This window comes from Vicia villosa, unplaced genomic scaffold (assembly GCF_029867415.1).
Source record: "Vicia villosa cultivar HV-30 ecotype Madison, WI unplaced genomic scaffold, Vvil1.0 scaffold7, whole genome shotgun sequence".
In the NCBI taxonomy this organism is placed as follows: domain Eukaryota; kingdom Viridiplantae; phylum Streptophyta; class Magnoliopsida; order Fabales; family Fabaceae; genus Vicia; species Vicia villosa.
The window spans coordinates 1316433-1332070 of record NW_026706810.1 but is presented as its reverse complement, the minus strand read 5'-3'; the positions used below and the strand labels follow the sequence as shown (position 1 = coordinate 1332070).

Here is a 15638-nt window from a genome sequence, read left to right as displayed (position 1 = left end):
TTCACTTGAAGCTCAAATCGAGGGAGGTCCATAGAACAATTCAGGAGGATTGAGGTTACAACAAGCATTCAGTTAGCATCACTGAACCACAAGGAAGCTTTTGGGATCATTCATACAAGCCCAGGTGCTCTCTATCATCCTCACGACCTCCATTTTCAGAGGTAAGTTTCTGAACTCTACTTCTTTAATTTAAGCACTCTTTGTGATAAAGCTCGATTCTATCTTGTTAAGCATCATCAGAGGATTGAAAACCCTCTATCATCATTCATTTATCTTTCAGTATAGTCATTTAATTTGATTTTCAAAATTTAGGGTTCTTCACGATTTCTGGTAAATTAGTTAGATATAGTTGATATAAATTTATGTTAGTTACATATTTAGAATCGTGAGTGAATTTAGAATAAGTTTCATCTTTACATCTTTGCAAATGGTTGAGAAATGAGCAAGTTCATAAATTCAAAATCTGAGAACTTGAGGTTGAAGATGACAATGGTGGTGGCGCGCAAATTTCAAATTCAGGGTTGAGTTTATTTTATTTTGAATGATACCTGTTTCATAAACGACTAAAACGTGATAGCCCAGTGGTAAAGAGTGTTTGTGTGTTGCGCGTGCCCAAGGTCTGGGGTTCGAATCCCCCTCGCCCCAGACCTTTTGATTTTATTTTCTTTTTGCTTCTATACACTTGAATAACATATGAGTTGCAAAGGAGTCAGTTTACTATCACCATGCGCGCGCTGGCCCAGTGGTTTGGTTTTGGGTGTGTGACTTGGAGGGCGTGAGTTCAATCCCTCTAGGTGACAAAACCTTATTTTTTATCACTTTTCCCATTTGATTTCTTCACAACTTTACACAATTAATTAACCTATCAAATTAAATCATTTTCACTTCATTTTTCACACACTTGTTATTTAATATATCTATTTTATGAATAATCAAAAAAAATCATAAAAATATTATTTATTTCATATATTTTTATTAGGTTTAAAATAGTATGTTTTAAGTGTTTTCTTAAATACTTTAAATGCATATATTCATTTTGTTTTAACCTAATTATTTTTGTGAATAAAGTTTATGATAAAACCCTAATTATTTAGGTCTTAATTAGGCATAGATCTTTTTTCTTTACCTTAATTAAGTTGACTTTCTGTCAATTTTCAAAACTGTTTTCAATCTCCGAATAAATCGAATAATTAAGGTTTTCAAACAACAAAACCTTATATTATTTCAAATCATTTTCAAAACTAATTTTACACCAGTACTATAAAGTACTGGGCCTCTAATAGAGTGTAAGTCCCAAACACCTTCTCTTCTTAGCTTGTTTTCAAAACTGTATTTTCAAAATCTTCTTTCTGTTTTCAAAACATTCTTCTGGTATTTGAAGGGCATTATTCCCGGTGAAACTCTTCAGATACCTATGTGACCTTTGTCCATCTTCACTTCTTCTGTTTTCAAAAACCCTTAACTGTTTATAATAAATATTCAATTGTTATCAACAAAACAACAAAAATATTGTTGAAGCTTTGTACATACTTTTTCAAAGGCCTCCACTCCATCCAGGTTAGGCTTTACAAGCTTTCAATTTACAGTCTTTATTTAAATTACTGTCAAATATAAATTGTGCATATATATTAGTTTAGAACTACGTTTGAGTATAAACCTTAGGACAGTTAAACTATATATATATATATTATAGGAATATGACCTAGGATTGAGAATGTCTTCCCGGTGAAGGCTCTTTCCTAATTAGAGATCTGTAGTTCAAACCCCCAAGATGAATTATTCCCGGTGAAACATCTTGGCAAAAACCTTAGAATCCAAAAATATAGGACACATCCACCCAAAGAGGAATTATTCCCGGTGAAACCTCTTACCCATTTGCTTAGAGCCAAAATAAGTTCAAAACTACATAGCTTTCTCTTGTGCTATAACAAGGACCCTCGATTAGCCTCCTCTTGGGCTTTGTACAAGGACCCACAGGCTTCTTAAAAGCATTTCCAGCTTCCTCTTGAGCTTGTATACAAGGACCCATCAGGTTTCTTATAAACATAGGAACAGGTCTTTAGTCACCTTTTAGCCTACCCTGGTGAGTTTTCTTCCAATTTAAACCAGACTTTTAACAAGCCAAGTTTGTCTCAATTTTGCATTGAGTACACCTTTTGGAATGAGAGACATGGGCAGTCTCTGTCACCCTTATCTTCATCAATCTTCCTTAGCAGAGTCTAGGATCCATATTTGCTTATCCTCAGCATGAGTCAGCCTTCATCTTGGGCTTTAAACAAGAAGTCTCCACTAGATAATCTTTCTGCCATTCACCAAAAGAGTCACAACCCCTGGAAAGGGTTAGCCTCCAAAGTCAATTAATCAAAAAGAGTCACAACCCCTGGAAAGGGTTAGCCTCCAAAGTCAATTAATCAAAAAGAGTCACGACCCCTGGAAAGGGTCAGCCTCCAAAAAACATGATAAAGTCAGTCTTTTAACAGACAATTTCTCCAGCTGAGTCAAAACCCCTGGAAAGGGTTAGCCTCCAAAATCAGTCTTTCAAAAAATCAAAGATTCATTCTCTTAGGAGATAATCTCCCCAAATAGAGTCTCCCTAAGTAGAGTCAGCCTCAATTCTGGGCTTCGTACAGAACACCAAAAAATCCTTAGTTTAAATACTCCCCAGTAGAGTTATCATTTCAATAAGTCAATAAAATCAATCAAAAAGCCTCAAGCTTGGGCCTCATTCAAGCCAGCTAAAGTCAAATCTTTCATATAGTAAATAGACATAGCTTATCTCTATAGAGAGATCTTTTTACTACTCTACCACATTCAAACAAACAAACATTTCAATTTCAATTTCATTCAAAGTCTCCCATTTAGGACTCTGAAAGACATGCTCTGGCACATCCCCAGACTTGTACACTTTCCCTAATTTGGATGAGCATCTTTCTTTCATTTTAGAGGCACGATGGCTGTCATACTCGATCAACCAAGTAGACTCCCCTCTTAATGAAACATCATTTTTTTTTAGCTTTTCTGTCACTTTTAAATGCTTGTGGTAGAATAGTACAAATACCTCTCTGTAAAGATGATTTCATGTCTCTTTACTGTAAACAGAGATTTAATTCCAAGCTTCAACCTTGAGCTTCAAGCAAGGCACCAAAAACAAGTAATTTCCCTAGTTAGTTCCCCGAACTACATTAAGCTCTGACTTCCACTAGGGATATGTAGGCATGAGGTTCACAAGGAATCTCAGCGAGCTAATAAAATACCAAAAATAGTCAGTCTGTCTATCTGTCTGTCTTTCTTTAATCAATTCAATTCTCTCTCCTAACACAAAGGAGAAACTTTCCCAATCATTAGCAGCAAACACAATCACAATGACACAGAGAAGGTTCCTGTAGAGTACTACAGATATGTAGGGTGTTTAAACACTTCCCTATGTATAACCGACCCCCCGGACTCCAGAATTTCTAGTCTAGGTGAAATCCCCACACTTAGCAAACTCCTAGGGTTTAGTTGAGATCTTTTTTTCCCTTTCCTACTCGTAGGACCAATAAGAAAGTTCGTGTGATATCGTAGGAAGAACTGAAACAAAATTCATCCCACCACGGGCGCATTCTCCTTCCAAATTTCGCGTGAAGGGTTTAGCGTGCCGTCCTCCCAAGTGAAACGGGGAGGTAAAGAAAACGACACCACACTTAGATAACTTGAGGATCAAGATTGGATCATAAAAAGTTGGGCCTCTTTGCAAAGAAATCCATTTTGAAGCCTTTTGTTTCACATTTTTTCTCTCAAAATTGTCCAACTTTGACAAGGCATATCTCCCTCAATTTTTAAGGTATGGAGGAGTTCTAGGACTTTTTGGAAACCTCAAGATGTCCTCTACAAGCCACTTTGGAAGCTTTATTTTTTCATTTGGGGATTTTATCTTGATGATATGGGCTTTGACAAAAAACTGCTTTTGATTGACTTTCAAAAAGGACCTATAATCTTTTGATCCATATCTCTCAAATGAAGCATTTTTAGACTTGGCTTGTGAGAGACAAAATTGTAGAGAATTCAATTTCCTTCAAAATGAGATTTGGATGGGAAATTTCTAATGTTCCATGTGAAAGTTATGGCTGGTCAAAGTTTAGTTGACTTTCTCCTATGAAAACCCTAATTTAGAAACTTTTGGCTTTGTGATTTCTGATCTTTTATTGATGAATCATGATCAATCCTTGACCAAATGATGAATGATACTTCAAAATAAGGTTGTTGACAAAAAATCAGGAGTTTTGACTGTACTTTGACTACAGTTAACTTTTAGGTCAAACTAGTCGACTACTGATCAAACTTATGAGTCAGAGCTTGAAACTTGGCATGAGGATCCTTTGTGGCATATGAGAGACCATGGGGTCCATTTGAGGTATCAGAACCTAAGTCTCCTTTGAGAAGAGTAAAAACCCTAGTTGGACGGTTTGTTGTTTAGGAGAGAGACTGCATGCTTCTTTCTTGTGTATCTTTGAGTATTTGAAAGTCAGATGGACTGAAATATGAGTAAATATGATGGGCAAATTTTGGGGTATGACAATCATCAACAATTTGTGATGATGATTTCTTTCAATAATTATTTTTAAGTTTCATCAGTATGAAGAAGTCAAGTCTCAAATGAAGTTTTGAGTTATTTATGAGTCAAGCAAGGGATTTTGAAGCTTCTAAGTCTTTGAATGAGAGAAAGTTTGAAAGATTGCATGGTCCGTGTCTGAGGAAGTTAGGAAATGCTCACACTCACCTAAAAGTGTTTTTAGCCTCTGTATTTGATAAAACTCCTTAAAACTCTTAGAGAAACCATCAAGGACTTTGTGGGATTGATCAACAGTGTTCCTAAATATTAGGGAAGCTTATATACATTTCCCTATCGTTTAAGGTCCTTAGCCAATGCATTAGAGCAAGGAATAAAGCTTCTTAATCGATGAAGAATACTCATAACTGATTAAGACACTAGCCATTTTAAGTTTTCATTTTTTAAGAATTAGGGTTGTCATTTTTGTGAAGCACATAATTGATTAAACCTAGCTTATAATCAATTATAAGTGTTAAAAGCCCGCAAATCATTTTCCTTTTGGATTCAGATCTTTACATATAAATGTAGAGCTCCGCGTCACTTTCAAAATACACCCGAAATTATAATTTCATACACTTTCTCACTTTTCTACTCTCATCTCTATCATTTATTTCTTTTTCAATAAATTTCTTTAGTGCTTTACACTACAAGAAAATTTACTGATTGTGACGGTTATTTTGGCATATTACGACAGTTAAAACTGTCACAATTTATAATCTACGATGGTTGTTGTCCCGTCGCAGAATCGTGTGTCCCCAACCTGTTTCGCGACGGTTTCCAAAACCGTCACACCAACCGTCGCACAAGTACACAACGGGTTGAAACTGACTTAAACAAGAAATGGCAACAGCTAAAAATCGTCGTGAATATGCCTTTGATTTTTTTTCATTGTTATTCGCGACAGTTTGAAACTGTCGTGAATGTGATATCTTGACGGTTGGAACTAACGTAATTTTATAGGTATGTTTTGTTATTACTCTAATCCGCAGGTAATAACGCAGATACTTTTGCAAGTAATTCCTCAGGAATTTCCAAATCCGCAGGTAATATCGCAGATATTTTTGCAAGTAAATTCTCAGGAATTTTCAAATTCGTAGGTAATATCGAAAATATTTTTGCAAGTAAATTCTCAAAAATTTTCAAATCCGCAGGTAATATCACATATATTTTTGCAAGTAAATTCTCAGAAATTCCAAATTTGCAAGTAAGTCCGCAGTTGATATATTTCTAAAATTAAAAAAAAATATATATCTTTTTGATATTGAAACATAATTGATACTTGTCATCACAAATTTTTGTAATTTAGAAAAGAAATACAAAATATGAAAGGAAAGTATTTCTGTTTCACATACTCAAGGTACAAGGGAAAATTACTAAGTGAATATGATTATCAATGCAATATCACTAACGATCTTGCTTAGACTTCATATTTTGTTGACCAGATTTGGAGGCACAGACCTGAAAAAATAATTAAAAATCATAATTAAATCATAATCTAACTTGGAAAAACTACTCAGAAATTCTTTAAAATCACTGGTTACTGAATTTCCAGAAAAAAATAATTCATACGTGCTAGAGTTGGAAGTCTGACCCTTTGCAGCATTCTGAAAAGCAGAAGCATAAATGAGAACTCCCCTTTCATAGTAATGATTCTTGAAAAACAGATAAAATAAAAATAATTCCTTTTTATCTATTATACCCTCTTAGCTTTATTATGTCAAGCTCTCCAAAGGAATATTTCCTAAGGCCTACAATGGTCTGTAACCAGAGTCAATTTCAAAATCTGCACACAAAAATTCCAAAAACACTAAACTTTTGCTGATAAAAAAAAGTATATATCAGAACCACATGTTATATTTCTAAAAATCTGAGATGGTGTAACATGTATTTCGTATGTAAAAGCATATCAAGTAACCTTATATGCAAGTTACCTCTTATACATGGTTCCTAGCACATATGACATGAGCAAATTTTAAGCACATCTGTAAAATGAACTTTTCTAAACAGATCAAAATTGGAAAAAAGAGTTTCAACACAAATTTAGTTTTCAAAACACAACACAAAATCCAGAAGTTTAAAAATGGGGATACTCACCATGATTAAAGATAAACATGCAGCTGCCTGAGCAAAAACCGGCACGGTGGAACCTCGTTAGGTTTGTTTAAGATGTTTTCTCCATTCACTGTTAACTTATTTGAATGCCACGCCATTCACAGTCTCTTCCAAGCAACTAAACTAAACAATTAAAGAAAAGCAATGTACTTATTAATCACAATTGACTTGCCATCATAGATATTAAAGAGAAAATATGTAAAACTGGAAGAAAAAAATCATGTATCACATGCAGTATTCTAGCATTTAGACATAATTAGCTTATAGTCACAAAATCTGGAAAAAATATCATGTACCACATGTGATCATACACATAATTTGCATATATTTCTTTGTTTTCTTACTTGTATTTCCTTCTAGTTTCAAATAGGTATCACTATTCTATTGAAATTGCTTCATTTACTTAAATTAAGAAAATCTAGCTGTTTGTGAGGGCCCCACTAGCTCTATAAACTTATCAGCATAAATTACAATCTATAAGTGCAAAAAGGAATTAAAATGTAAACTAATGCAGTTATCCCAATTAAAAACAGTAAAAAATTAAATCATTTATTTATAACTTTTACAAAAATAATTAAACACACACGATACAGAGCCAACAACCGACATGTATATGGAATAATCTAGCAAGATAAAAAGACACTTCGCCCAAGACTAACTCTTTTAGAAAAATACATGCAAACAGAAATAATCTATACCTCCAAAACAAACATATCATCTTTATACTTTTCTGCATGACCATATTCCTTCCACAGCTCCATGTTATACATATTCGGTGATATAACCTGATGATTCCATCCAAGTAGTCGTAAGCACTAGCAAAAAGAATGCTTTCAGTCATATCAAAAAACTTCTATACTAAACTGTACCTCTTGATAACCCCTATCTCTGTACTGATTTTGAATGAAGTTCATGAGTTTGATGTAGACACGAGTACCGTGTGGAAGAAAAAACCAGCTTCCCGGGCTAACATAAACAGGACAGGCCTAGAGACAGCAGTAAGAAAACCCTACTAAATTATGAAATAAGAAAGAATGAACCCACTATACCTCCGCTCGTGATGAAGAATAAGCTCTTGTTTCACCCTCAAAATATTGTGATCGTACTTTTTAGCCTCTTCAAGGCGATGCAAATATTCCTGAAATAAGAAGAGAAAAAGAAACATAATCAAATCATAAACAACCATATGGCATGGCCACAAACCACAATCCAATTACTTGACTACAAAGATTCATAAAATACAATAAAGAAATTGTCCAGTTTCAAATTGAAGAATTGCGTCAATAGCGCACTACAGCGGAATTGCAGAGGGGCAGTAAGGTTCAGCAATAGCGGGTTTAGCAGTTGCTATTTCTGGCTCAAACCGCTATTAGGGTTTCGAGGCATAATTTCTCAAAGCCTTTCTTCTAAACCTTTGTATTTTTTTAAGGCTAAAAATGCCGATTCAAACACTTGTAAAAGTACAATTCTGTTTTCAATTCTGTTAAGTTCATGCTCACAAACAATTGTTATGTTCCTCCTACTTTTGGTTCAGCTCTGTTATATTTTTCTTCTCTGTTTGACTTTTATTGCTATGTACTTTATGTTCTTTAATTAGTAAATGAGGGTCAACTTAATTTTGTGTATTTTTTTTAGTATTTATGTTTACTTTGCAATAGCCTCTATCCCGTTATCCACTATAGTATTTTAGGGGGTAGGTGCTATGCGACACTATCTGGGATTAACACCATAGAATTTAACATGGCATTCTACAAGCATAATACATATAGCAGCATAATCCAAACATTATTCAAAAATACTACAGTTACACATGGTAGAGAATCTAAGGCACTGATAAACGCTATAGCACATTGTTATCAACAACTGGGCATTTTCTTATTCTTAAAAGTTTATTCCACTAAACACTCAGTTTGTGATATGGCATAGCTAGATGGTTTACTAGAGAAATAACATACGAATTGAAATCACCTTTAAACTCTTCTGATTAGGATAAGATATGCCATAAACTCTTTGTAAACTTTCTCAATCTTAGTCTCCCTTCCAATATGCTGACGAAGCCTGGAATTGTAAAACCAAAAACCGAAGTGTTTGCATTGATATGAGTTATTGGATAAACTAAACTCAATTATAATAAGGTTTAATAAGACATATTGAATACATACCTTCAAACATGCAATTGCTTTGACAAAGGATGTATTAGGAATATGTGGTCCTCGACATAAATCAATTAGGGGTCCACATCTGTTCACTGTTATGGTCTTGTCAGCGGGGAATTCATTGAAAATTTCGACCTGATAACAATTGCCACACAGCAAATTGTCATGTCATTAATTATAGGTGAACAAAAATAGGAACATAGTTCATATTAATATGACTACCTGTTAGAAAAGATAAGAAAACTAATGTCAGAAACAAAAGTGTAAGTGTACTTGTCGTAAACTTATTATCCGAAAATATCTCAAGTGCCTGGTCACGTGTAACTTCAATGCGCCGAAAGGGTTGTTTTTCCTACCAAATTTCAGACTGAGCTGTCGAACAAAAGCAATGACATACATGGGTCTTTAAGATAATCATACAAGATTTAAGTCCTATAAAGTGAGTTTAAAGTAATCCTAAGAGATTTAGGATACTCTAAGTGAATTTACCTGTAAAATTAAGTGCATAACTACCTTTTACTTAATTTGCAGTGTTCTGAGGACTAACCACTTGTGAGGAGGTTGGATTTGAAGGATTGTACCCGAAATTTTCAGCTCGAGTAACATCTTTACATGAAACATGTCTGTCTGTAATTATCAATAACATAACAAATACATAAAGCATATCATGCAGTTAAAAATAAGTGTAACTTGTTAGCACTGAACAAGCATTTACCAGGAGAACTTCCACAGCCAATTGAATGGTAAGTCATGTTGAACTTCCAATAATTTCTTCATGAGAAGAAAATTCCCTTGCTCCATTATCATTCCAATTTCCAAATCGAGAATTTTCCAGCTCATCATCCGATTCCAAACATATCATTTGACTAATTCCTGAACAATATTCAGGGGGGAAATGTTTACATCTTGTTAGGGGTGGAAATAGGCTGGGCCGAGTTAGGCTTTACCAAGCCTAAGCCTGGCCTGTCAAAAAAATTGAGTTTTTTTTCTATTGTTTTGTCATGTAAAATATATTTATCGAATTTTGTTTGATGGTTAATGTTTTTTTTTGTGTCCGGCCTTAGATGTTTGTGCATATGGAGTGTTATAGACTAACACTTTCATAGCCTCATTTGTTTTAAGAATCAAAAATAGTTTACTTAAACATATATCTTTTATTTTGAGATTAAGTATAATAAATATAATTTTGCACGTGGTTATTAATAATAGTCCAAGCATTATGGTCTATTTGCACGTGGTTATGGAAATTGTTTGTGAACTAATTGGTCTATTATTGAAAAATAATCTTTAATTTTTTATATTTTAAATGCATATATTAATAAATAAATCTCATTCATTAATTGATATTCATTGATTGATTTTATGTTGATTGTATATTTGAATAACCTTTAATTTTTTATATTTTAAGTGCAAAAATTAATAAATAAATCTCATTCATTAATTGTATGTTTGAGTGATATTATATATATTAAATCTTAATAATTATCAAAATTGTAGATATTATAATATGTAAATAGAGCACTGCTATTTGTAGCGAACAAAATTTTCACGAACAACTCACGAAGTAGCTGCCTTCGTTGGATTGCCTTGAGCAAAAAACATGGGTGGTTGGATAAAAATAATGAAATGGCTATAGTTATAAATTAAAACTTACAACGTTATCGTGTTGCCTTCGTGAACTAAAATTTCGCGATAAGTAGCATTATCCATGTAAATAACATAATATTTAATATTAATTCATAGAACTAAAGAATATTTTAGTTAAGTCAAATTAAGAAATTAAGCTTATCAATATATATATATATATATATATATATATATATATATATATATATAAATAAAATTTATAAATTTAGTTTTATAAAATGTTATTGATATTTATTTGTTGTAAGGTCGAACAAAACAAAAAAAAAATAAAGATATAATATAATAAAATATTACAAATTAAAAATGTATACATAATTTTGAAATGTATAAGAAAATAGAATCAAAGAATAAAGAAAAAGCAGTATATATTTTTAGGTAAGTAAAGAGTCTATAAATGAAAAGACATAAATCATTTACATATAAAAAAAAATTAAATAGCATAATTATCTTTATGAGTCATTGATTGATTGCAACTTTTAATTTCTGATTTAATGTGATTAAAATTTTTTATTTCTTATTTTGAATTTTGAATTTAATATACAATATTTTTTAATTATTTATATTACTAATAGCTTTGTTTTGGCATTGTTTTAATTTAATATACAATATTTTTAAAAATTGCGCGTAATACAGCGGCATCCATGCAATTGTTTCACATAAAGTTAATGATAAAAATATTGAATATTAACGGGAATATGAAGTTATTGCTCAAATTATTGAATATTAACGAGAACATGAAGTTATTAATTAAAATATTGAATATTAATAGGAACATGAAGTTATTAATCAAACTATTGAATATGGACAGAAACATGAAATTACTAATCAAAATATTGAATATTAATGGAAACATGAAATTATTGATCAAAATATTAAATATTAACGAAAATATTAGATTACTGATCAAAATATTGAATATTAACGGGAACATGAAGTTAGCGATCAAAATATTGAATATTAACGTGAACATGAAGTTACTAATCAAAATATTTAATAATAACGGGAACATAAAATTATTGATCAAAATATTAAAAAATAACAGGAACATAAAGTTACTGATAAAAATATTTAATAATAATAGAACAACTTTACTATTGGTTTAAATATTTTTTACAATAATTTCAAAACAAAAATAATATTTATAATATATATATATATATATATATATATATATATATATATATATATATATATATATATATATATATATATATATATATATATATGATTCAAATATTATATTGAGAGAATTATAGGCACCGATTTATTATTTTTTTAAAAAAATTTATTTTATTTTTATTATATATTAGGAATCAATATATGTATCAATCTTTCTTCCTGTCTTCATATTTATTTTTGCATATATTTTTTATTTAAATATTCTATTTAATTTTTTATATGAAATAAACCATCTAAAATAAATGAGAGTACGACGTCCATACCGTGCGAAGGCACGGGTGTCCCAGTGGTTTATACTCAAAACTATACACTTGATGGTTTTCTTTTTTATCTTCAATTTCTTTTCGCTAAGTTTACTCCCCCTATCTATCTCCGACAAAGAAACGAGAAACACATGACAACCCAATTATTTTATTACTTTAAGGTGCATCCATTTTCGTAACATGTTTAAATGAGGCCATGAGGCAACTCGTTGTTAGCATTAATTTTTGAAGTTATTCATGAAACTTTAGTAATTGGAGTTTGGCCTCTTATTGAGAGAGTTGGTGGTGACGGTGTGTTTCACGTAGAAAGAGGTGTGTTAATTAGTTTGACTATGTTTTAAACTTTTGTCACACGCTTGGGTTGTAAACCCTAGGTCAAATTATGGTTCAAATCGAGGGCTAGATTTTGGGATGCATGGAGCTTTCACTGACTTTTGAGTCCCAAGTTTTTCATTTGACTTGCTCTAAATTTTCATTTAATCAGTGGTACGGCCCTTGTTGTCCAACCACTAGACATATTTGGCAAAGCAAGAAATTTGAGAATATCTAGATTGAGGTATAATTAAGGCGTTTTTTAGGTTGTACTTTGAAGAATTGTATGCTAAAAAAGAAAATACTCTCAGCATCTCAAATTATATGATGTTTGTCTATTTCATATACTCTCTAGTATCATTTATAAGAAAGTATTTTTTTTTAATACATTAAATAAATAATGTATCGGGACAATATATTGTCCAAATACATTATTTATTCAAAAAATGAATATTTTCCTATAAATGAGATCGGAGGTAATATTAATTTAAAGAGGTGTGATTTAAAAAAATTATGATCAAAACATGTGTAATTTTACAAAATTATCTTTTATTAATGAAAAAAACTAAAAGAATTAGAATGATGAAAAGTAATAAATAGTAAAAGATAGAAGAGGAAAAATAATCATTAATGTTGTATTGGTAATATAAAATGATTTATAATTTAAAATAATTTTTTTTATAAAGGGATTTGTAATTTAGAACAAGAGAGTTCATACTATGAGAAATTTGAAGAACATTCTCTTTTTAACACTCCCTCAAATATTCACTCTCTTATTGGTTGAAATATGCGTAGGTCCTGTAACGAGGAAAAAGTGAGACCAAAGCTATTGATTGACTTAATTCATTATTTTAGTGAAAGTCGTTACCGCTCTGTATTGTTTCCAAAGAAAAAGGGAAAGGAACGAAGTAAATCCCAAAAACGTTTTTCAAATCAAAAACTAATAAAAAAACAGAGATCTTAGATATGGTGGTTGATTATGCAAGGGGAAGGTATTAGCCCCACTCACATCTGTGGTACTCCACAGGAACCTTTTTGAAAATCTTTGTTGATAAAAGAAAAAGAAAGTGTGCGAAAGAAAAGGGTTTGTTTGATTTTAAAAATATGCTCGACAAGACATAACATCTTGTGCCTACATTTCTCCTTGGTGCAATGGAGAAACCAGAGCAAATTTAGTTTCACTCAAAAGGGAAACAAAAGATTTTGGTTTAAAACTAAATAGACACTTTATCATCTTAGAGGAGAAAACTCAGCCAACCATACTTGAACATGAGAACATATGGATCATTTGCATCACAAATGAAAAAAGGACTACAACTTCGATAAATCAACAAGTACGTCACTAACTCTTCCAAGTGGAAAAGGATCAATCAATATCAAAGGGTTAGGGGATTACAACTCCACTATGAAGATTAATCAATGCCTAAACTTTTAGAAGAGGCTTTTTAATGAGAAATGCCATGAAAAGACAAAAGATTTTGAAAGAAAGTTTTAAAAAGAGTTTTGAAAGAGTTTGCAAACATAAGAAGATTTTGAAAAAGAGAGAAGATTTTGAAAATTTAAGAAGATGGTGAGGAGATGAAGGGACTATCCTAAAGCATAAAGTATAAGTTAAAGACAAGAACAATCTAACCAAACAAGAAGTCAATACTTGACATTAAGAACTCAATGTAGAATTCCTACCCTTTGGATTCACCAACCAAACAACACAATACCAAGATATCAGATGAGAACATCTCCATATGTATAACCTGTACAAAGCTTTAGAAATACACCATAAGAACTTGAGACAAAAATTGGTCAGAGTAACAGTTGTGTACAGATGAATTCTCAATCATAATGCCTTAGAATTAAACCTCAAGGACTTTATACATAATAACTTCCACACACAAAGAAAAACAGTCCAATATTTTGGAGTAAACTCCAAGGACTTCTAGAATACAAACATAATACAATCAAAGTATCAAGGTCTCAGTCCACTAGTCCATCCTCCATGTTCAGGGTATAGTAACCAAAGTCCAAGTCCACATTAAGTTTTTTATGGCTCAAGTTTGATTATTAATGTTTTGAGAACAAGATAAAAGGTCCAAATTTACAAAGTAAAAGTGCATAAGCATAAACATATGTCCAAATGGACAAAGAAAAAATGAGCATAAACATAAACATGATAAGGGATGATGAATGGTAATATAAAGCATAAAGCAAATTCAGAAATAAAAGAAAGAAAAATAATAAATGAAGCATAAAATAAAGTTAAAAGTTGATTCTCAATGTTAATGGTCAATAATGGTTGAATAATGAACTTAGGTCAAAGTTAATGAAAATTCACCAGAGGATTGATAGAATCAAAACCTCTACACAACAAATTTCCAAAGGTCTTGAACCAATTGTCAAATAAACAACCATCCTTAGGCTTATAAACATAGGTTTTTGCCATGAATGATCATTTTTCGACACGGGACAAATTTAGCGCTAAAGCAATCGCCAAGTAACGTATATAGAAGTCACCCTACAACGAGGCCGGTCAATAACAATTTACATATTTAAGATAAAGTTAGAGAAATGATATAGAAGATAGTTCTCTAACAACTTGCAACACATGTAAAATAAAAAACAAAACAAAAATGGGATTGAGATGAAGAGGGAGGGGAATGGATTGAAATTAAAACCAAGATGTCCAGATGAATTCTTTTGATCATCATGGGATTTTATCTTAATAATCCATCAAAAGAATGATAAAGTCATAACCTCTACACAATAGATTTATCAATACTTACACCCACAAATCAAAAGAAAATAGAGGGAGGGAGAAAATAAAATAAAATATTAATGTTGATGTTTTTATTGGCTGATTGACATATATGTTTGGCTAAAACATAATAGCAGCAAAATATAATGCAATGTATAAATCTTGCAAATTTAAAAGAACAAAACACGTACAAGCAAGATGTTATATGGAATGTCATGACATCAAATCATGACATCAAATCATGACATCGTGCCTGCAGAACTGGAATGAAGATTCAGTTTGATTCTCAACAAATACAGAATATTCTATGAATATTATGTAATCTAATGTGGCGCGGATTTAAAGGTCAATAGAATCAAGTCAGAATATTAAAGAATCAAATCAGAATATTGAAGATTCAGCAGTTTCTAATTTAGGAGATAAATTAGGAAACTTGTGATTGAAGACCTTTCTTTTTGCAGAAGATATCTGAAGATTTGTAACAGCCAGGAGTGATGCGATTTGTAAGCCCAAGTCCAATTAGGAATAGGTTATAAATAGAAACCTTTGTAACGTAGTTTAAGACGAATGTAAGCAAACCTTGTATTGGAAAGATGTAGTCATTAGGGTTTGTATAGGTAGACCACCCA

General features: G+C 31.7%; 2 long non-coding RNA genes across 2 annotated transcripts; both read right to left on the bottom strand.

Moving 5' to 3' along the window:
* Positions 1-7350: 7350 nt before the first annotated feature.
* Positions 7351-8996, bottom strand: LOC131643119 (uncharacterized). Its single transcript, XR_009296138.1, has 4 exons — positions 8866-8996; positions 8672-8761; positions 7573-7841; positions 7351-7488 (listed from the first exon to the last, which is right to left on the bottom strand). It is a non-coding gene; the product is annotated as an uncharacterized LOC131643119 (long non-coding RNA).
* Positions 8997-9138: 142 nt separating this feature from the next.
* LOC131643118 (uncharacterized) lies at positions 9139-9729 on the bottom strand. Its single transcript, XR_009296137.1, has 3 exons — positions 9575-9729; positions 9373-9486; positions 9139-9231 (listed from the first exon to the last, which is right to left on the bottom strand). It is a non-coding gene; the product is annotated as an uncharacterized LOC131643118 (long non-coding RNA).
* Positions 9730-15638: the final 5909 nt, after the last annotated feature.